The sequence below is a fragment of the Perognathus longimembris genome, chromosome 6, assembly GCF_023159225.1.
Source record: "Perognathus longimembris pacificus isolate PPM17 chromosome 6, ASM2315922v1, whole genome shotgun sequence".
Classification (NCBI taxonomy): Eukaryota; Metazoa; Chordata; class Mammalia; order Rodentia; family Heteromyidae; genus Perognathus; species Perognathus longimembris.
The window spans coordinates 54,296,009-54,315,460 of NC_063166.1; the positions used below are offsets into that span (position 1 = coordinate 54,296,009).

Genomic DNA, 19,452 nt, shown 5'->3' on the forward strand with positions numbered 1-19,452 from the left:
GGAGCAAGCTTGGACTCTACACCTCAAAGGGAGTAGGTGTAAGGGAAGGATGGGGCTGAGGTAAGTGTAGTATTTTTTTAATTACTTATTTATTGTCAAAGTGATGTACAGAGGGGTTACAGTTACATACGTTAGGCCATGGGTACATTTCTTGTACTGTTTGTTATCTCTTCCCTCATTCCCCCCTCTCTGTAGTATTGTTAACTCACTTGCAACAAAGGCTTCAGCTGATCCTATGCAGAGTTTAGAAGGCAGAAAGACTCCTCAAACTCAAAGTCGGGAGGGGCTGGGAATATGGCTTAGTGGCAAGAGTGTTTGCCTTGTATACATGAAGCCCCGGGTTTGATTCCCCAGCACCACATATATAGAAAATGACCAGAAGTGGCACTATGGCTCAAGTGGCAGAGTGCTAAAAGAAGCCAGGGATAGTGTTCAGGCCCCGAGGCAAGCTCCAGGGATTGCAAAAAAACAAAAAACCCAAACTTAAAGTAAGGGAGACAGGTGCCAGTGCCTCAAGCCTGTAATCCTAGCTTCTCAGGAGGCTGAGATCTACAGATCATGGTTAGAAGCCAGCCCAGGAAAGAAAGTCCATGAGACTCTTATCGCCTCCAATAAACTACACAGAAAAAAGCCATTAAGTGGCACTGCGGCTCAAGTGGTGAGTGCTAACCATAAGCACAAAGACACTCAGGGACAGCACCCAGGCCCTGAGTTCAAGCCCCAGGACCATCAAAATACAAACAAACAAAAAACAAGGAAGCTAGACTTTGATGTCATTGAATACAAGTTACTTCTGAGAAAAGAAAATAATCTTGGGCTAGGCAGCTCCCTTTAGTAAAGGGCCAGGCTTAAGGAACAGCAGGGGAGAGAAGAATAGATAGCAGCTAGAGAGAGTGTGTCAGCCCTGAAAAACAGTTGTGACAGTGCACTCTATCTGGCACCACTAACCCTCCCCTCTGCAGGATGACATCATTTCATACAGACCCATCAGTCTATCTCCACTCACATCTTTTCAATGTTTGTTGTCCTCACACTAGTTAGAAAATTCTTCTCAAAACAAATCTCATGATAACGTTTGGTAAATAAGTGGCTCAAAATTCTCCAAGGATCTGACATTTACAGTAAACCTCCAACATTAAACAAGATCTATAAGGCCCCTGTGGTCTGCCCCCACCAGGTCTCTCCCACCTCATCTAATAAATGCAATGCAAAATTAATGTGTCTCCAATAAAGTGACTTCCTTTCACATTCTCAAAACACAACTTGAAAGAACTTGATATCCTTTCTGGGCCAAATTTTGCTTCTTCCTCAGATCTTCCCATGGCTGTTTCCACTTCACTCTTCAGTACCAAGGATCAAAGCCCCTCCCTGCAGCAGCATTCTTTGACTGCCCCCAAACCCATCTGCCACTCCAGTTTTCCTTGTCACAGCCTGCATATTTCCACCAGCATGCTCATCTCCCTCTTCTGTCCACATGGGAAAGCAGACGTACATAGGGAGATATTTTGTGTTTCTTCCCAACTACAGTCTAGCACTTAGTGTAGGACAGGCATTCCGTATGCCATCAATGAATGTGTTAATCTGTGAATGGCTTCAACAATTCTTACCCCACACTACCTATCCCACCCAGCTTGTGTTTTTCCATCATGTGGCAGAATATAGTTGCTCAGCCACTAAGATACACTGACAGCAATACCTCTCTCCTTCTTTCTCTCTCTCTCCTTCCCTCCCTTTTCTCTTCCTCTTTCTAATATACAATCCCCAACTCAAGATGGTTTAGATAAACAAATTTTCAACTTCATGATGGTAGCAACAGCAATGCAGGCTCAGTAGCAACTGCACATGAATGCTGACTTTTGATCTCAGCCTAAGATATGGCATACGGAAGTCTCGTGTGATGATGGGCCTCAGCCATGAACCCAACTCTGAGTCAGTCATGTGATCACAAGGTGAAACAATCAATACTCTACATTGTGCCATAGTGCTAAGTTCTGATGTACAGGGTGTTTAAGTATCTCTAATATATTTTCAATGTTGGGTACTTCCACATTATCATGTATTTGCCCGAATACCCCTCTCTCATAAGACAAAGGGTAGCTATCTGTATTTATAGTCATTCTAGGTGTTTTTCCTTCCCTGCAGCCAGTATTTTCCTTCCTCTTTCTAGGATGGTCAAATACTACATGACACCATTATTCTTGAGTACTTTCTCATGGGACAGTAATATCTTACCTTGATTTCTCCACCATCAGGCACCATGACAGTATTGGTTGCAGAGTTTATACAGGGGTAGAGGGTATTCTTACAAGCCCAAGAAGTCCATTCATAGGTAGACTAAGTCAATGGGAAACTGGGACCCCAATATTGTTAGGAACTTTTGTGTGGAACACAGTCAGACCCAACTAGAGGATAGAGTATTTCCCAATTAAGTCTATGCTCCTTGTGTGAAAATTCCCCTTCCCAAACTTTCAGGACTCTGCAATGTCATGGTACTAAATTGATTTTCACATAAACAGCAACATTTTATTTATAAATAGCACCAAAATAAAGTTACTAGGGAAAAGATGATCCCTATTAAAAATTAATAGAAGAATAAATACATAGTGTATAGAAAAAATCTTTAGCTTGTGTAAAATTTTCATAGAAAGCACATTAAAAATGCTACACATGAATATGATAACTGCATCTGTATGTGGGGATACAAAGGATCAGTAACATTTTAATTAATTGAAAATGAATATAAAAATATCTTTATATAAAGAGTGGATTCTCAATTATTTAAGCTTCTCCTAAAGTGCCTGAAAAGAAGTAAACAACAAGTATGCCTAAGAAGGAAGAATGATTCCAACCAAATATTAAAACATATTTTATAAATATAAAACCACCCTCAAATACAAGACATATGGGATAGGAAAAGTAACAAAGTGAATTCAATATTTTTACATAGAGCTGTTATGGGATACAGATAATTCTGCACATCAATGAAGGAAGGGAAATTATTGATTGAATGATACAGAAACAAGCAAGCAGATTCTGAGTAGAGATATTCATTTATGTTTCAGCCTGTGCTAAATAAATTTTGGAGACAAAAAAAGTATAGAAATGGAGAGAAAACAAAGTCCTTGGAGCACTGAACTAAAACATGGGATTTTAAAAGACAATCTTAAAGTGGGAAAGTGTTGCTAAGCATACATCAGTGGTACTCACTAGACATTATGTGGAAAATGAACTATATATCTTGTAGATGGGAGTGGAAGGGAAAAAATGGGAGAGAGCAAGGGAAGGAGAGACATGGGTCAAAAAGAATTGTACTTATTACCTGACACATGTAACTGTAACCCCTCAGTATATCACCTCTAAAATAACAATAAAGATGAGGGAAGAGGTAACAAGTTATAGAAGAAATGTACCCACTGCCTTACATATGAAACTGTAACCTCTCTGTACATCACTTTGACAATAAATAAATAATTTTAATTTTTTTAAAGAAATAAATTGGAATAGAATAGAGATTTGGGGGAAGAAGAGACAATATAAAGAGAAGAGGAGGTAACAAAAAAATAATTTCATGCTGGGTGCTGGTGGTTCATGCTTGTAATCCTAGCTCCTCAGGAGACAGATCTAAGGATTGGGCTTCAATACCAGCCCAGGAAGAAAAGTCAGTGAGAATCTTATTGCCAATAAACTACTCAGAAGATACTGGAAGTGGCTCTCTGGCTGCAGTGGTAGAGCACTAGCACAAAAAGGCTCAAGGACAGGGCCCAGGCCCTGAGTTCAAGCCCCAAGACTGGCAAAATAATAATAATTTCAAACTCCAAAAATTACATTCATTATAAAGCCAAAACGCAAATGTTGATTTATGAAAAAATTGTCAGCAGTTTCTTTAATGCATGAAGTGAATAAGGGAATGTCCTTAATCTATAAAGATAACAAGTTGATCAGGGATCCAGCCACAGCACAGATAAAAACTGGGAAGGGCATGGATCAAGATGCTTGGTACTCATAACTTGACTTATGAAACTGAAACCTCTATACTACTTAAAAATAAAACAAGGATTGGATATGAACAAAATTTTGCGAAATGTTTGTCATAAATATGATATCCAACCACATTTACAACAGAAATGCAAATGAACCGCCTATGAAATTGTCAAGCTTATCAGACTGATAAAATAAACAGGTTTGTGGTAGTATGGGAAGTTGTCCACTGATACACATACAAATAAATTCAGTATCCATTGAGGGTATATTTACTAACATTACTAAAATTAAAAGCACATATGCTCACTGGCTCAGAAAATGAATGCTCAAAATTGGTCTGTAATAGGTTACAGGTATGCACAATGACACATGTGTGAAGATGTGATCTGTAGAATTTGTACTAGTAAATCAGCATAAATGCTTAGAATCTGGGAAAGATTTGATAAATGAAAATATATCTGCGTAGTGGAAAGCAACCCAAGGGTCACAAAGGTGATCCAAGTCTGCTCGTAATGATGTAATAAGATCTCCAATATGCCTTGCTAGCAGACAGAAAACATATTACATGATGGTGGATGTCATTTGGGGAAAATGTATACACCTATATTTAAAGTTAAGCTGAAACACCACTCTGGAAAGCGGAATGGAGGTTCCTCAGAAGGCTAAACATAGAGCTCCTCTATGACCCAGCAGCTCAACTTTTGGGCATCTACCCAGAAGATTACAAGCAAGACCACACTAAAGCCACCAGCGCAACTATGTTCCTTGCAGCACAATTTGTCATTGCTAAAATATGGAACCAACCCAGATGCCCCTCAGTAGATGAGTGAATCAAGAAAATGTGGTACATATCCACAATGGAATTCTATGCCTCTCTCAGAAAAAATGACACTGTCCCATTCATAAGGAAATGGAAGGACTTGGAAAAAATCATACTAAGTGAAGTGAGCCAGACCCAAAGAAACATGAACAGTATGGTTTTCCTCATAGGGAATAATTAGTACATGTTTCAGTTAGTCATAGCAGAAGATCACAATAGCCCAATGCCTATGCCCTTATAAACACATTAAGATGATGCCAAGCGAAATGAACTCCACGTTATGGAAACAAGTGGTATATCATTGTTGTAATTATTTTAACATGTCATGTGAAACAGTAACCTTTTTTTTCCCTTCTCTCATATTCCCTTCCTGTGGTTTTGCCCCTGCTATCACTCTATCTGATCTTAGTACCCTGGATACTGTATATACATGTATTGGAACTAGGGAAGGGAAAGCGAATACCAAAATCGAGAGACAACGGATAAAAAGACAAACCATTCCACTGTACAACTCATGGTGGGGAGAGGGAAAGGGGAAGGGGGAAGGCAGGGGAAAATGAGGGAGGAGGTAACAAGTTGGATACTCACTGCCTTACATATGAAACTGCAACCCCTCTGTACTTCACTTTGACAAAAAAAAAAAAAAGAAGGGCTGGGGATATGGCCTAGTGGCAAGAGTGCCTGCCTCAGATACACGAGGCCCTGGGTTCGATTCCCCAGCACCACATATACAGAAAACGGCCAGAAACGGGCTGTGGCTCAAGTGGCAGAGTGCTAGCCTTGAGCGGGAAGAAGCCAGGGACAGTTCTCAGGCCCTGAGTCCAAGGCCCAGAACTGGCCAAAAAAAAAAAAAAAAAGAAGAAGAAGAAAAGGAACAATAAATATATTTAGTATTAAAAAAAGAAACAACTCACTAAAAGTGGTAGTCTCTGAAACTGGATTGATGGAAAGCACAGTGGAAAATAATTCCACTATCTTCTATGTTTTTGTTCATGTTTTGTGTTTCTTCCACACACATATGTTATCTACTCAGAATACTTTGAATTAAAAAGAGATTAAGTTCAAGCTTTTGGACTCTGGTTTTTTAAAAGTAGGAATGTGGCTTTGGGTGTGGAGTGGAAGGCAGAGAGTGAGAATAAGTGGATTTTGTTGTTCTCCTCCAAGCTTGACAAATACTTCTCTTTTTTCGTTTAAAGACAACATATTTCAAGCTGAGAAGACCCTTTTATTTACTTGCTTCTGCATTGAAAATGATGCCTTCAATTAGCGCTCTAATTGTAAACACCATCAGCTACTCTAAAAATATTTTCTGAGTAAATGTCACTTGTACCTTCTGGCATTTACTCAAAACATTTTTTAAAAACAGCTGGGAATCTTGTTAGCAAAGCTTTGGATTAGGGACTGAGAGAAAAATAAGTAGAGGCTTGAATTCTGGAAAATAGCACAAAGGAGAAGAAATCAGCTAACAAAAGAGGTTGTAATAAATTCTTCCTCTGTGACTAATATGTTAGTGTGTGTGTGTGTGTGTGTGTGTGTGTGTGTGTGTGTGTGTGTGTGTGTGTGTGTAGCTTAAACTCAAGACCTGGGCACTGTGTCTCAGCTTTTTAGTGCTCTACCACTTGAGCTCCACTTCCAACTTTCTAGAAGTACATTGTAGAGAAGTGTCTCATGGTCTTTCCTGCCTGGGCTGTGATCTTCAGAACTCAGACTCCTGAGTGGCTAGAATTACAAGCATGTGAGACTAGTACCTGACCAATAAATGCTTTATGGAGTATCAAACAGAGACAAGACAGTTATCACAAATTTTAGTGGGTTCAATAATGAACAGAGATATTCCTGCCTTCAAGGAATATGAGGTTAAGACTAAAGGTAAGCAAAATACCAAGTAGAGCAAGAGAAAATTGCATCATACTCAAACATTATTTAAAAAAAAAAAAAAAAAAAACCTCTTAGAAAGCAAGGGATAAGAGTTGCAGTGGGGCTGGGAATATGGCCTAGTGGTAGAGTGTTTGCCTTGTATACATGAAGCCCTGGGTTCAATTCCTAAGCACTACACATATATAGAAAAAGCCAGAAGGGGCACTGTGGCTCAAATGACAGAGTGCTAGCCTTGAGCAAAAAGATGCCAGGGACAGTGCTAAGGCCCTGAGTTCAAGCCTCAGGACTGGCAAAAAAAAAAAAAAGTTGAGGTAACAATAGCCCTAATGGTATATCAGTAAAAAAGAAGCATTGTGCTGCAATAATTATGTGCGATCACTGAGTGATGTTGCCTAGGACTAACTAGAATATATCTAGGGAAAAAATCCAGGCATGGATTTCCCAGCCTTTCCTTTCCAGGGAATGAAATTTAAAAATATATGTATGCACACCTCTAAGTCTTTCGTATTAAAACAATCAGCAACTTAAGCTCCTCAATCATTGGACCCAGGAGCTAGCTTAAGGTGGAGCTGATCACTAACGCTTTTTTCTACTATGCTAATCTGGTATCTTCCTCTTTCCACATGCAGGAGTATTCGTTTACATTCTACTTCTGGCATGAATTATCATCCCTCTTAGGTTATAAGTTTACGCTTCATTTTAGTAGAATCGTTACTCAGTAGACTATTAAATTCACCAACTATTTCTTTAACACCTGAGGAAAATTGAACTTCTGAAGGTGGCTGATGTGGGCTTCAGAGGCCAGGAATTTCCCCCAGTGAGCTCATTAGTCAACATTTCTGATAACATCTAAGAAAGAATATCTGGGTCCTAAAGACAAAACACTGTTCAGATGGCCTTGTAGACATTAAGTCCCAGGCACTTCATTCATTGTTTTCTAGATGGTTTCACTTTCAAAATGCCCTTGCAGGATAGGTCCTTGCTGCTGTGCTAGGATTAGAGGTGTTCAAAGTAGACAAAGTCAAGGCTAACAGCAAGGAGACTAGACAGGAGGAAAGTACAATAATCCACATGAGAGCTCATATTACAGTGGGAAGAGAAGTGAGATTATGGATATATTGCAATGACACAACCAAAAGAATTTTCTAATGATCTGGAGATGAGAGGTAAGAAAAAAGTAACTAAGAGAAACGTGGAATGTCTTAAACTGAATTTAGAATGACAAGGTATGGGATGGGAATGTGGCTTAGTGGTAGAGTACTTGCCTAGCATGCATGAAGCCCTGAGTTCAATTCCTCAGCACCACATAAACAGAAAAGGCTGGAAGTGGTGCTGCAACTCAAGTGGTAGAGTGCTAGCCTTGAGCAAAAGCAAGCCAAGAACAGTGCTCAATGAGTTCATGCCCAGGACTGGCAAGATGATGATGATGATGATGATGATGATGATGATGATGATGATGATGATGATGATGAAAACTGCCTGCCTAGGATGACCAGGCGCAAGCTCAAGGAGCAAAGAAGGAAAGAAGTTCACTTCTGATTGTAGCGAGTTTTCTCTTGAACACCCCAATGGAAATGCCGAGATAGGCAACTGGATGGATAGAATATGGGGATCAGGGAAGAGGTCTGAGAAGAAACATACATTTGGTGATTCTCATCAAAGAGATAATATTTAAAATCATGAGACCAAGTGAGATTACAAAGAAATTGAATCTAAATGACATGAAAACCCAGGATAGAATACCTTTAGTGTTAGGATTTGAGGGCTTGGGCATTGTCTATGATGTCCCTGACATTCCTGTCCAGTAATGATCATGAAGTGATGAGTGCTGCGATGGCCATCACTATCTGGGTACAATGGTGACTCTCTTAGAAGGAAGGATCTGGGGCAAAACCTAGGTTGGAGTTCTGTCTTCCTCTGTCCGGCTGCCTAGTCTTTCCATCTACTGTCTTCCCAATTGATTCCTTCCAAGCTCAAGCAAACCAGTCTCTGTTGCTTAAAACCAAGAACACAAAGCAAAAATCAGGTAATTCAGCGAAGTTTATATAGGTAGAAAATGTTGAGGCTGAAACCTGGACAACTTGCTTCTGTCATCAAAGGAAAGACCTGTGTCTGAAAGTCTAGGAAGGTGGAAACTCATCCTGCTATGTGTTCATTTCCTTACTTGAAAATGTCTAAATTTAAGAGTAAAATCCCAAATAAAGTCTTACTATGATAATATTATTCTTGTACCTAATGTCATTTTCAAGTTTAGGGTAAATGTGCTAATTTGGCTTTCGACATATGATAAAAACAAATTGATATGTGATATTATTAAGGCTTCAGAAATGTACATCTCAAATTATTTTCCAGATAAGATGACTACCTCTGAACTAATATGAGACTAAAAAGAAATTCACATAAAATATAAAATATAATAAAAATACTTTGGTGCTTTTTACATCTATAGTAATACTGGAATTTGTAATTAAATGGATTTTTATCTTAGACTTCTTTTCGTATTCTGATGGCCTAATTATTTGTCCTATTTTCAATGTTGCAGAATAATGAAGAGGAAAAAGAAAAAAATTATCTGATTGTTAAAATAATTGAAATGCGGCTTGAAAAATTCAGTTATCTATCTTTCTTTATGTACAAAGCATCTTTAGTTCTCATAAAATAAGATGTTCTGTTAGAAAACCTCAGACAAAGAAGTCCCTGTACCTCTACTGTTCCCTTTGGTTATTAAAAAATTCAGTGCTGTTTTAAAAAATAAATATCTCTATCTGCCTGTAGATGTGATGTTTCCTTTGCATTCCTCCCTTCTACTTATGAGTGAAAGAACTAGGGACCTCTTAGGCTGCACAGTCTCATCTTAAAATCAAGACCACCAGAAATATTTCAACCAGAATAACAGTGGCTATAAGTGATACATCAAGGACATTCATTATCTTCAGGTGGTCATGAGATTCTTCACAGCAGGTGTACTTTGTCAGTTGTGTGTTTTGCCGTGGCTTTGTCATGCTTCCAGAAGGAAAGTGTTTGTTTTTTCAGAGACTGAGGTGAAGTTCAAATGAACAGAGATCCTAGTGTAATAAATGGTATTTTGGATTTGTTTTTGGAAAAAAAAGATAGATGCAGAAACCTCTTTCCCATCTGATAGGAAACAGGTTATATTATAACTAAAAGCCCATCAAAAAGGACAGGCAAGAATCTTTCATCAATTTAGAGTTGTTGGTTTTGTGGAGTTATTTGATTGACTTTCCAATAAAGAAAAAGTATATTGTTTAGTTGACATAATGCATTTAAATTTACGTATTTATAATTAAATTTTTTAACTAGGCTTCTAATATTCCATCAGCTAGAAATTATATAGGTGAACCACTGAGCCTTGATATGATACAAAATATTTCCTTAGGCAGAATTTAACTGGAATGAGCATTAAAAGAGACTTGAAGACCAAAATATCTTGTGCTAACACACAAGAATGCCAATCTTGTATTCATTAAATGGCTGGATCCTATTCACATCAGTTGTTTTTTTTTTTAATAAGACAGTTTACTTAGAAACTGATTTTCAGGACCCATTTGTTCAGGACCACCAGTGGCCACGAAGATGAATACCCACACCTCTGACCATGAAAGAAATGCAAATCAAACCAACACTGAGATTCTACCTCATTCCAGTTTCAATGACCATTATCAAAAAAACTAACAATAACAATGCTGGTGGGCAGGTGGCCAAAAGTGTTTCTACACTGTTAGTGGGAATGTGAACTTGTTCAACCACTCTAGAAAGAAGTACAGAGGTTCCTCAAAGACTAAACATAGAGCTTCCCTATGACCCAGAAATACCCTGGGTATTGTATATATGTTTATTTGAATTAGGGAAGGGAAGAGGAACATCAAATGGTGAGATAAAGGATAAAAGGTGAACCAATGCAACAGTGATACTTACAAGACAATATGTTATAAATTAACTGTACTTCTTGGAGGATGAATTGGGGAGGAGGAAAGGTAGGAGAAAATGAGTGAGGAGGTAACAAGTTTGACAAGAAATGTACTCACTACCTTACATATATAACTGTAACCTCTCTGTGCATCACCTTGACAGTAAAGTTAAATTTAAGAAAAAGAACAAAGGTGAAACCAACAGGTTCCTAGGCAGAAAAGGTAGGAAGCAAGAGGACATGATGGGAGGTGAGAGTGTAGTACAGGCTGAAGGCACCAAAACTGGTATGAGATTGATAATGGTCCATGAAGTCAAAGTTCAGTCTAGGGCTGTATCTTAGAAGGAGAGTAGACATTCAGAATTAGATCCCAAGTTGCTTGGTGAGAGTAGGAAGTTAAGAGGACATGAAAAGTGAGTTCTGAGCTGCTGAGCACATGGAAAGTGTCTTACTAGAATAGGTACAAATGAGCAAAAGCATGACGGAAATGATTTGCCAAGAGCAGATAATGCCTATTAAGTATCTACCCATCCATTCTGTGTTCTTGTACAGAAAATAGCTGCTCTGTGCTAGATACCCTTTCTGTGATTTTGAGAAAATGCCATCCACGCACGGGACAGGGGTGACTTTGAAACTGCAGATAAGATAGATGGACAATGTACAAAGAGATGCCACTACTGGAGGAAGCAAGGAAGCTCCGGATGTTAGAGCTAACTGTTGATAGGCCTCCAGCATTGCTCCTTGTTTGGAAGACAGTGAAGAAACATGCCATTTGTGGTGAGAAGAGTGGCACCCAAACAACATCTGTCTCAGGACAGTAACTGGGATGAAAGTGTAAGATGATCACCTTGAGGAATGACCATGGGAACCAGGAAGATTTTTAGTGACTCAGAAGAGACTTACCTGAAACTCCAGAGGTGAGCATGTGTCTTGAGGATCGAAAAGAAGGGAAGATGCCTTCCAAAGGGAGATTTCCCTTTGGAAGATTTCCCTTTCCTTGGAAGGTTTCCTCTCTTCAGGATATACCAAAGAAAAATGTCTACACATCTCCAAAAATATATATTCATAAGAGCCACATACAGAAATCCACTCAAGTTAAAATGATTGTAAGTCAGTGCTCTTAATAAAACTAGCCAGTTTTGAACATCTTCATTTGCCTTATTTCAACCTGCTCAGAACACTTACATTAACCCTACAGTTCTGCAACCTCATCTGATAAAAGTCTGTTTTATAAGGAAGTAATACATGTCTCAAGTTTAAAAAAAAAAAGATCAAAATTCAAGGTATAGTTTCTACTAACTGCATATCACTTTTGTGCCGTTGTAAAGTTAAATAAAATCAAAAGCCAAAACACTCTAAGACAGAGACCCTCTGGATAGCCATAAAATGTGAGTACTGATGATTCATGTGCTCAATTAAACATAACATTAATATGGGGGGAAAAAAGCCTTACATGGAAAAACACATACTCTAACTAAGGGTAAAACAATGGACAAAACTAATGGGAGGTTTTTCCACTTCCTTAATTCTGCTTTAATTTCATTTTTCAGGTTTCTAAATTTTTCATTGTAAAGGACTTTCACTTCTTTGGTTAAGGTTATTCCTAAGTATTTTATTTTTGAGGCTATTACAGAAGGAGTTACTTTCCTAATTTCAGCCTCACTCTTCACATTGTTGGCATACAGAAAAGCCATCCATTTGGGAGGATTTATTGTATATCCTGCTACTTTGTCAAAGTTTTGAATCAGCTTAAGTAACTTGGGAGTAAAGTCTATGGGGTTCTTTAAATACAAGATCATGTCATCTGCAAAGAGAGAGAGTCTTACTTCATCTTTTCCTATTTGGATCCCCTTTATATCTGCCTCTTGCCTTATTGCTCTGGCTAGGAATTCTAGTACTATGTTGAAGAGGAGTAGAGAGAGCAAACATCCTTGTCTTGCTCCTGGTTTTAAAGGAAATGGCTTTAACTTTTCACTATTAAGCATAATACTAGCTGTAGGTTTGTCATAGCCTTTATTATATTCAGGAATGTTCCATGGATTCCTAGTTTCTCCAGAGCTTTCATCATAAATGGGCATTCAATTTTATCAAATGCCTTTTCTGCATTTATGGAATTGATCATGTGATTCTTGCCCTTGTTCCTATTGATGTGGTGAATTACATTAGTATATATCTAGGATAGTACTAGCAGATGATCACAATAGCTCAAGAGCTATATATATATATATATATGTATATATATATATATATATATGATCACATAAGTTGATGTTAAGTGAAATGAACTCCATGTTATGGAAATAAGTGGTTTATCATCGATGTTGTCGTTTTCAATGTATGATGTTAAATTACACCTTTTTCTTCCTTGTGGTTTTACCCCTGTTGTCACTGTATTTGATTTTGGTACCCACAATATTGCATATACATTTATCTGAACTAGGGAAGTGAAGAGGAACATTAAGATGGTGAGACAAAGGGTAAAAGGTGAACCAATGTAACAGCAATACTTACAAGACAATATGCTGTAAAGCAACTGTACAACTCGGGAGGGGGAAGGGAATTGGGGAGGAGGGAAGGTGGAAGAAAAATGAGGGAGGAGGCAACAAATTTGACAAGAAATGTACTCACCACCTCACACATGTAACTATAACCCGTCTATACATCACCTTGACAAAAAAAATCTCAAAAAACCCACAAAAAACAAATGTACAGGGTTAGATATCACGGTAATGATGATCCTTAAGAAGGAGATTGAGTAGAGAGGAAGAAACATAGTATGCTTCTGAATGCTTAGGATGCTTCTGAAGTTTTCTTTCTTGACCTGGAGGTCATTTTCTCAGGCTGATGCTTGGTAATGTGACTTATTTATAGTCAACATAATGTGCCAGGGCTTCTAAAAAGTGTCAGTAATAAGTAAGTTTAGAATGATGGTTTAGATGATTTTCTGCATCTCAATAAAATTTTTACAACAGTAAATTTCAAAGGTGATTACTTTCATCCCTGAAAAGGATCTCAGGTCCTATTCAACTGATTAATCCAAGGTAGCTTGTGGGAACTCCTAGATATCCAGACACAAAATCTGTCTGGATTTAGTGTAAAGGTACAGACTCCATTCCTGCTTCCCACTGACCTAGGGCCAGCAGTACAAACAAGTAATTTTGGAGAAGCTCCCAGTCTGTATGGGTAGGAGAGATGGAAAGTGAAACAGGGAGATGAAATAAAAGTGAGGCTAGCAAGTTATTCCTGAGGGTGACTCGGGACCCAATCATGTCAGAGATTCTCTGTAACATTAACTTGAGATCTGGTCCACCTGAGGAGGTAAGGACATGAAGAATGTACCTCTATTTTCTATCCACAATTAGCTGAGACTTCCTTAGACAGACAGACATACCTAGCTTTCCAACCTAATATTTGAATGAGCTGAGATAAATGCTTCTGCCACAATGAGGTGGGATATTCCAGGAGAGTGCAATCATGAGGATGAAAATGTGTTTATTCACAGCTAAGCATTGGCATATTGTGGAAGAATATGTGTTGTCATTGGCCCTAGTCTTTAACCCCTAGCCAAAGTCTATGAAACAGTGCATAATAGAATCAAGATGGCTAATAAATTATTTGCTATTCCTCCCCTCAAGAGACCAAGTCTTTCTGTTTCTCTTTCCTTTGAATACAGGTTGCCCTAACTGAGCAATAGCATGTAGTAGACTTGTGATGGACATGTGATATTTTGTGGCTTATGAACTAAGTCATGAAAAGTCTTACATCTTCTATTCATCCTATTTCTGGGAGCCCTGAAACACATGGAAGAAATCTCACTTCAAGACAATGTCTCCTGGAATTCAGTATGTAGATATTCCATTTTGGAGTTCAGGCCGAGTTTCTTCTTCCACAAACCCTCATGCAAATGCTAGATACATGAGAGAAACCATCTTGAACCCTTCAGCTTGCCCTTCTGCTCCAAGAATGCTAACATGTGGCTTCAATGACACATAAAACAGAAAACTACACATTGGGGGCTGGGAATATGGCCTAGTGGCAAGTGTGCTTGCCTTGTATACATGAAGCCCTGGGTTCAATTCCCCAGCACCACATATATAGAAAGATGGCCAGAAGTGGCGCTGTGACTCAAGTGGCAGAGTGCTAGCCTTGAGCAAAAAGAAGCCAGGGACAATGCTCAGGCCCTGAGTCCAAGGCCCAGGACTGGCAAAAAAAAATAAAAAAATAAAAACAGAAAACTACACAATGAACTTGAATTCCTGACCTAAAGAAATCATCCTAAGATGCTCATAGTTGTTTTAAAAATTTTTGAGCCATCTAGATTAGAGACTGAGTCTTACCTATAAATACTTAGAATCATCTAAAATCAGTCTGGTAGAGTCTGAGTTGTAGTGTGCTTGCCTAGAAAGTGCAAAGCCCTGAGTTAAACCCCAGTACTGTCAGAAACATTTTTAAATGGAATCTGATGGGATACTGGTCTCTGGCATTTGGAGCTGTAAAACAACATTACATTTATTATTACCTTACTTATGTAAATGGAACCCCTCTGAACATCACCTTTATGATAAAAGAAAAGAGTCAAGTGACTTCATAGAGTTTTCTTTCTGACCTTAATTTCATTCTTTATTATCTGAGACCAAGGGATAATTGTATCTCTATCTTTCTTCCTTTTTGTTTTTTAATGTACTGTGTGAAGTTATTTCATTTTTTTTCCTTTTGGTTTAGCCCCTGTTGTCACTGGTTTTGATTTTGGTACCCTGTGTCTTGTATACATGTTTATCTAATTTGGGGAAGAGAAGGGGAACAACAAAATGGTGAGGCAAAGGACAAAGGGGGAACCCAAGGCAACAGCGATACTCACAGGACACTGTTGGAAATTAACTTTACAATTTGTGGTGGTGAAAGTCGGGAGAGGGGAGGAAAGTGGGAGTAAACAAGGGAGGAAGTAACAATTTTTTACTTTACTTATGTAATTGTAACCTATCTGATATCACCCTTACAATAGAATTAAATTAAAAATAAAACAATAGTGTACATTGGATGGCCCAACTCTGTCATTAAATTCTTATTTGGGAGAGTAGTGAGTGTTATTTATTTTTTCATTGTTCATCTTGGTGTTGAGATTTTATATTTAACAGGCTGGCCTCCGAAGAGTCAGTTTTATATTTCCCTTCTGTGACTCATTTAATAGAAAGAATGGGAAGAGGTACACAGAAATATTTTGCCTGTCTCACATCATTCACTTTACCCATTGTTTCCTGAGGTGACTCATTTAGCTTACCACACCTATAATAAAACTTTCTTGTAGTCAGCATGGAGTGTACTTGAAGACAAGGAGAAAAGGATCCTCATTCCTAAAATCACTGAAAGGAGTTAAAAAGTTATTTTCTTTCTTCATATTCTTGAGATCCAGATAATTTTCCATTTGTAGACAAAGATTCATCCTGGGAAGTCAAGCGAGTTTTCTTGATGGTTTTCCTGATGGTTTTCCTCTCCTCTCACTACACCTGAAGTTGAGAATATCCACAATGACAAGTGCAATGAGGAAAAGAAGAATGGTATTGCTATACTTTCCAGATATCCACCCAATGTAAGACCCACTGGAAGTAGTGCAACTACGCCCCTGTAAAAGCACCTAGTTTCCGGATAATTTAATAAGGCAGACCAAGTAATATGTACATGGAAAGACCAGTCATTAAACTCAAACCTCTCTGACTCTGATGTTTAGGATTTGATGATCCCAGATGCCTCCCAACCCTGGAAAAAAAGACTGCATCAAAGGTTGAGCAACATGATTTTTTTGTTGTTGTTTTGTTTTTTTTATTTTGCTAGATTCTTAGATAATGGTCTTTCTTACTTGATTTTCAAATAAAACTCAAACTGCCCATCTCTCTCCCCCCTCAGTAGTTGATTAGGAAACAACTCTACCCATTCTTACCCTCCCTGGGGTAGCATTTATAACACTGTATAATAAACTTGGCCCCTTTCAATGCCCTCCTCCCTCATACTCTTGTAAGCATCTGATCATTTATGGTTGCATTAAACATTTTACCAACAGTGCATGTTCTAGAGTAACTAATCTGTGAATTTCTGGGAATGAATGCCTACATTGATCAGCAACCCATTATTCCTTAGGGAGACAGTTGGGTGGGAAGACATGGGATTATGCCTGGAAAAGGGTATAGTAAATATGTCTCCATTGCCAGTCCAAGAAAGCCTTTGGATTCAAAACCTTGTACTGCAAAAAAGAAAAAATTAGAAGGGAAGTGTATGTGTCTTAAACACAACAAGCTAATGACACTATAAATGTAGATGGAAGACCCTTAAAAAAATACTGCACAACTAGCAGTGTCTTTAGTAACCCATTAAGGAGTTTAAGAATAGTTTGGGTATTTATTAAAATTTAAAGAGATAAAATTACTCTGTTTCATGTCATTTGTAAAATTGTAATAATAGTATACACTATCACAAAATTATGACTCAAGTTAGATATTATATACAGAATTATAAACTCTTTTAGGTATGTAATTTATTATTTCTAATCAAATCTGTGGAAATAAAAAGAATAAAGGTAAAAAAGTAAAATCAATGAGAATTTGTTCTTACATTATCTATAACTATTTAAATACCAAATGACCAAAAGTTCAATAGTCAAGGAATATAAAAACATTACAAATGAAAACGGCATCCATAACACAAAGCTGACTGAAAACAGGAGAAACTCAAACTCTCCTTAGTCAGATCACTCAACAAACCCTTTTGTAAAACTATATCCTCTATACATGGCACAAACAAAACCAAAAGAACCATAACAATATAAAAGTAATTGACCCTTACAGTAGTGTGGTATTTCTTTATTTTTTTAAAGAGATTCTTATTCTGCATTGAAATGCTGTTTTGCAATGTTTTTATTTGTTTGTTTTTAATGCCCATCCTGGGGCTTGAATTCAGGGCCTTGGTGCTATCCCTTAGCTTCCTCATTCAAAGCTGGTACTCTACCACTTGAGCCATAGTTCCACTTCCATCTTTTGGACAGTTGTTTGCAAATAAGAGTCTCATGGACTTTATTTCCCTGACAAAACTTGAAACACAATCCTCAGATCTCAACCTCCTTAGTAGCTAGAATTATAGCCTTGAGCCACTAGTGCTCATTCTGCATTATGTTTTATTAAAGGGAAAAATAGAAAACAACTATGTGTAAAGAATTAGACATACTAACAGATTGTCCCTTAAATTCCAAGCTCAGCTTTGGGGCAATCAATGAACCTAGATAAAATTATGAGCTTTCAAGTCTTGCTGTCTTATGTAGTTGAAAAGCTCACTGTGGAACTGGACACAGATGCTAACAAAATTGAGTTATTTTTAAGCAAAAACGATATTCCTTCCTTGCAAACGAAACTGTGATACAATAAATAAACAAATAAATACCTCTCTTTGTTAGAGGTTCCCCTTCCCCCAAGCCCTTTTGGTTTTCGTTGTATGGGATTTTTTTTTTTTTCACATTGGATGCTATGCTTTTCCCCAGACTAGGATCCTCCTATCTCCACTTCTTGAGTAGCTGGGAAGACAAGCATGTGCCACTACGCTCAGCTCCTTCATTACTGTTTACTTCTGTTAGAGGTGCAATTTCTGCCAGCTTGCCTCCTTGTTAATTTTTTTAATAAGATACTCAGAACAAGCACAGCACAGTGAAGAATCAAAGGAGCTGTAAATATGAAGCCAAGCAGACAGCTTCTCATATCCTGTTAGCCTAGCAAACTGCCTAGGAGAAAAGGTGCTTGGTGTTTCACAGCTTTTCTTCTGGTCATGGGGCTCCATTGGTTTCATAATGTGAGATTTGAGTGACTTAGGAAGTTTTAAAAACACAGCACACAAAAAAATCTCTCTCATGGGTTCGCCAGTCATGTGTGTCCTAAACAGGATGCATTTCTAGATCCTTCGTGAGAAAATCACTTTGCTGGCTTCTATCACAAAGCCAAGAGCTCATTCTAGCCCGAGTGACCAGTCTATGCTGTGCTGTAATATGGAGGGCTCCTCTTTCTCTCTTAAAACTAGCTGGGGTGTTCTTGCCTGCATTCTCCCCTTTTTGCCATCTACCACAGAATTGAGAAGTATAAGGTAAGGGGTGGGTCGAAAGGAGGTAAAGATGTGAAGGGGATGACACAGATCAAGATGCACTGTACTCATAAACTGCTTTGTTAAAAGGCAAAAAAAAAAAAAAACAACCCTCAATATATAACCTAAAATTAAGATAAGTAAAGGAAAGGGTAAGTTGGGAGGGGTGGGTGAGAATGTTCAAAGGGTGACATTCATCAAGATGCTTTGGTGAATGGAAACTTCTTTTTACAACTACTTGAAGACAATATGAATGATTGAATGAATGAATGAACTTGCTGGAGTATTGTGTGAATAGAGAGAAAATTGGCACTCCCCTTAACAAGGATGGCAGAGGCTCTTGGGCCTGACACTATGCATACAGTTTTAAGGCATTGTTGCCTATTTTGTGGCATCTAGCCACTGTTTTTTTGTTTGTTTGTTTGTTTGTTTTGTTTTTTGGCCAGTCCTGGGGCTTTGACTCTGGGCCTGAGCACTGTCCCTGGCTTCTTTTTGCTCAAGGCTAGCACTCTGCCACTTGAGCCACAGGGCCACTTCTGGCCATTTTCTGTATATGTGGTGCTGGGGAATTGAACCCAGAGCCTCATGTATACGAGGCAAGCACTCTTGCCACTAGGCCATATCCCCAGCCTAGCCATTGTTTTTAATCCAACCCAGGCAAGAAAGTCCCTGAGACTCTTATCTCTAATTAACCAAGAGACAACAAAAGCCATCCACCACAACACTTCTTGTG

General features: G+C 38.3%; 1 non-coding gene across 1 annotated transcript; it reads left to right on the top strand.

Annotated features, from left to right (window-relative positions):
* Positions 1-19,002: 19,002 nt before the first annotated feature.
* Positions 19,003-19,130, top strand: LOC125354033. The gene has a single exon (XR_007211423.1). It is a non-coding gene; the product is annotated as a U6atac minor spliceosomal RNA (small nuclear RNA).
* Positions 19,131-19,452: the final 322 nt, after the last annotated feature.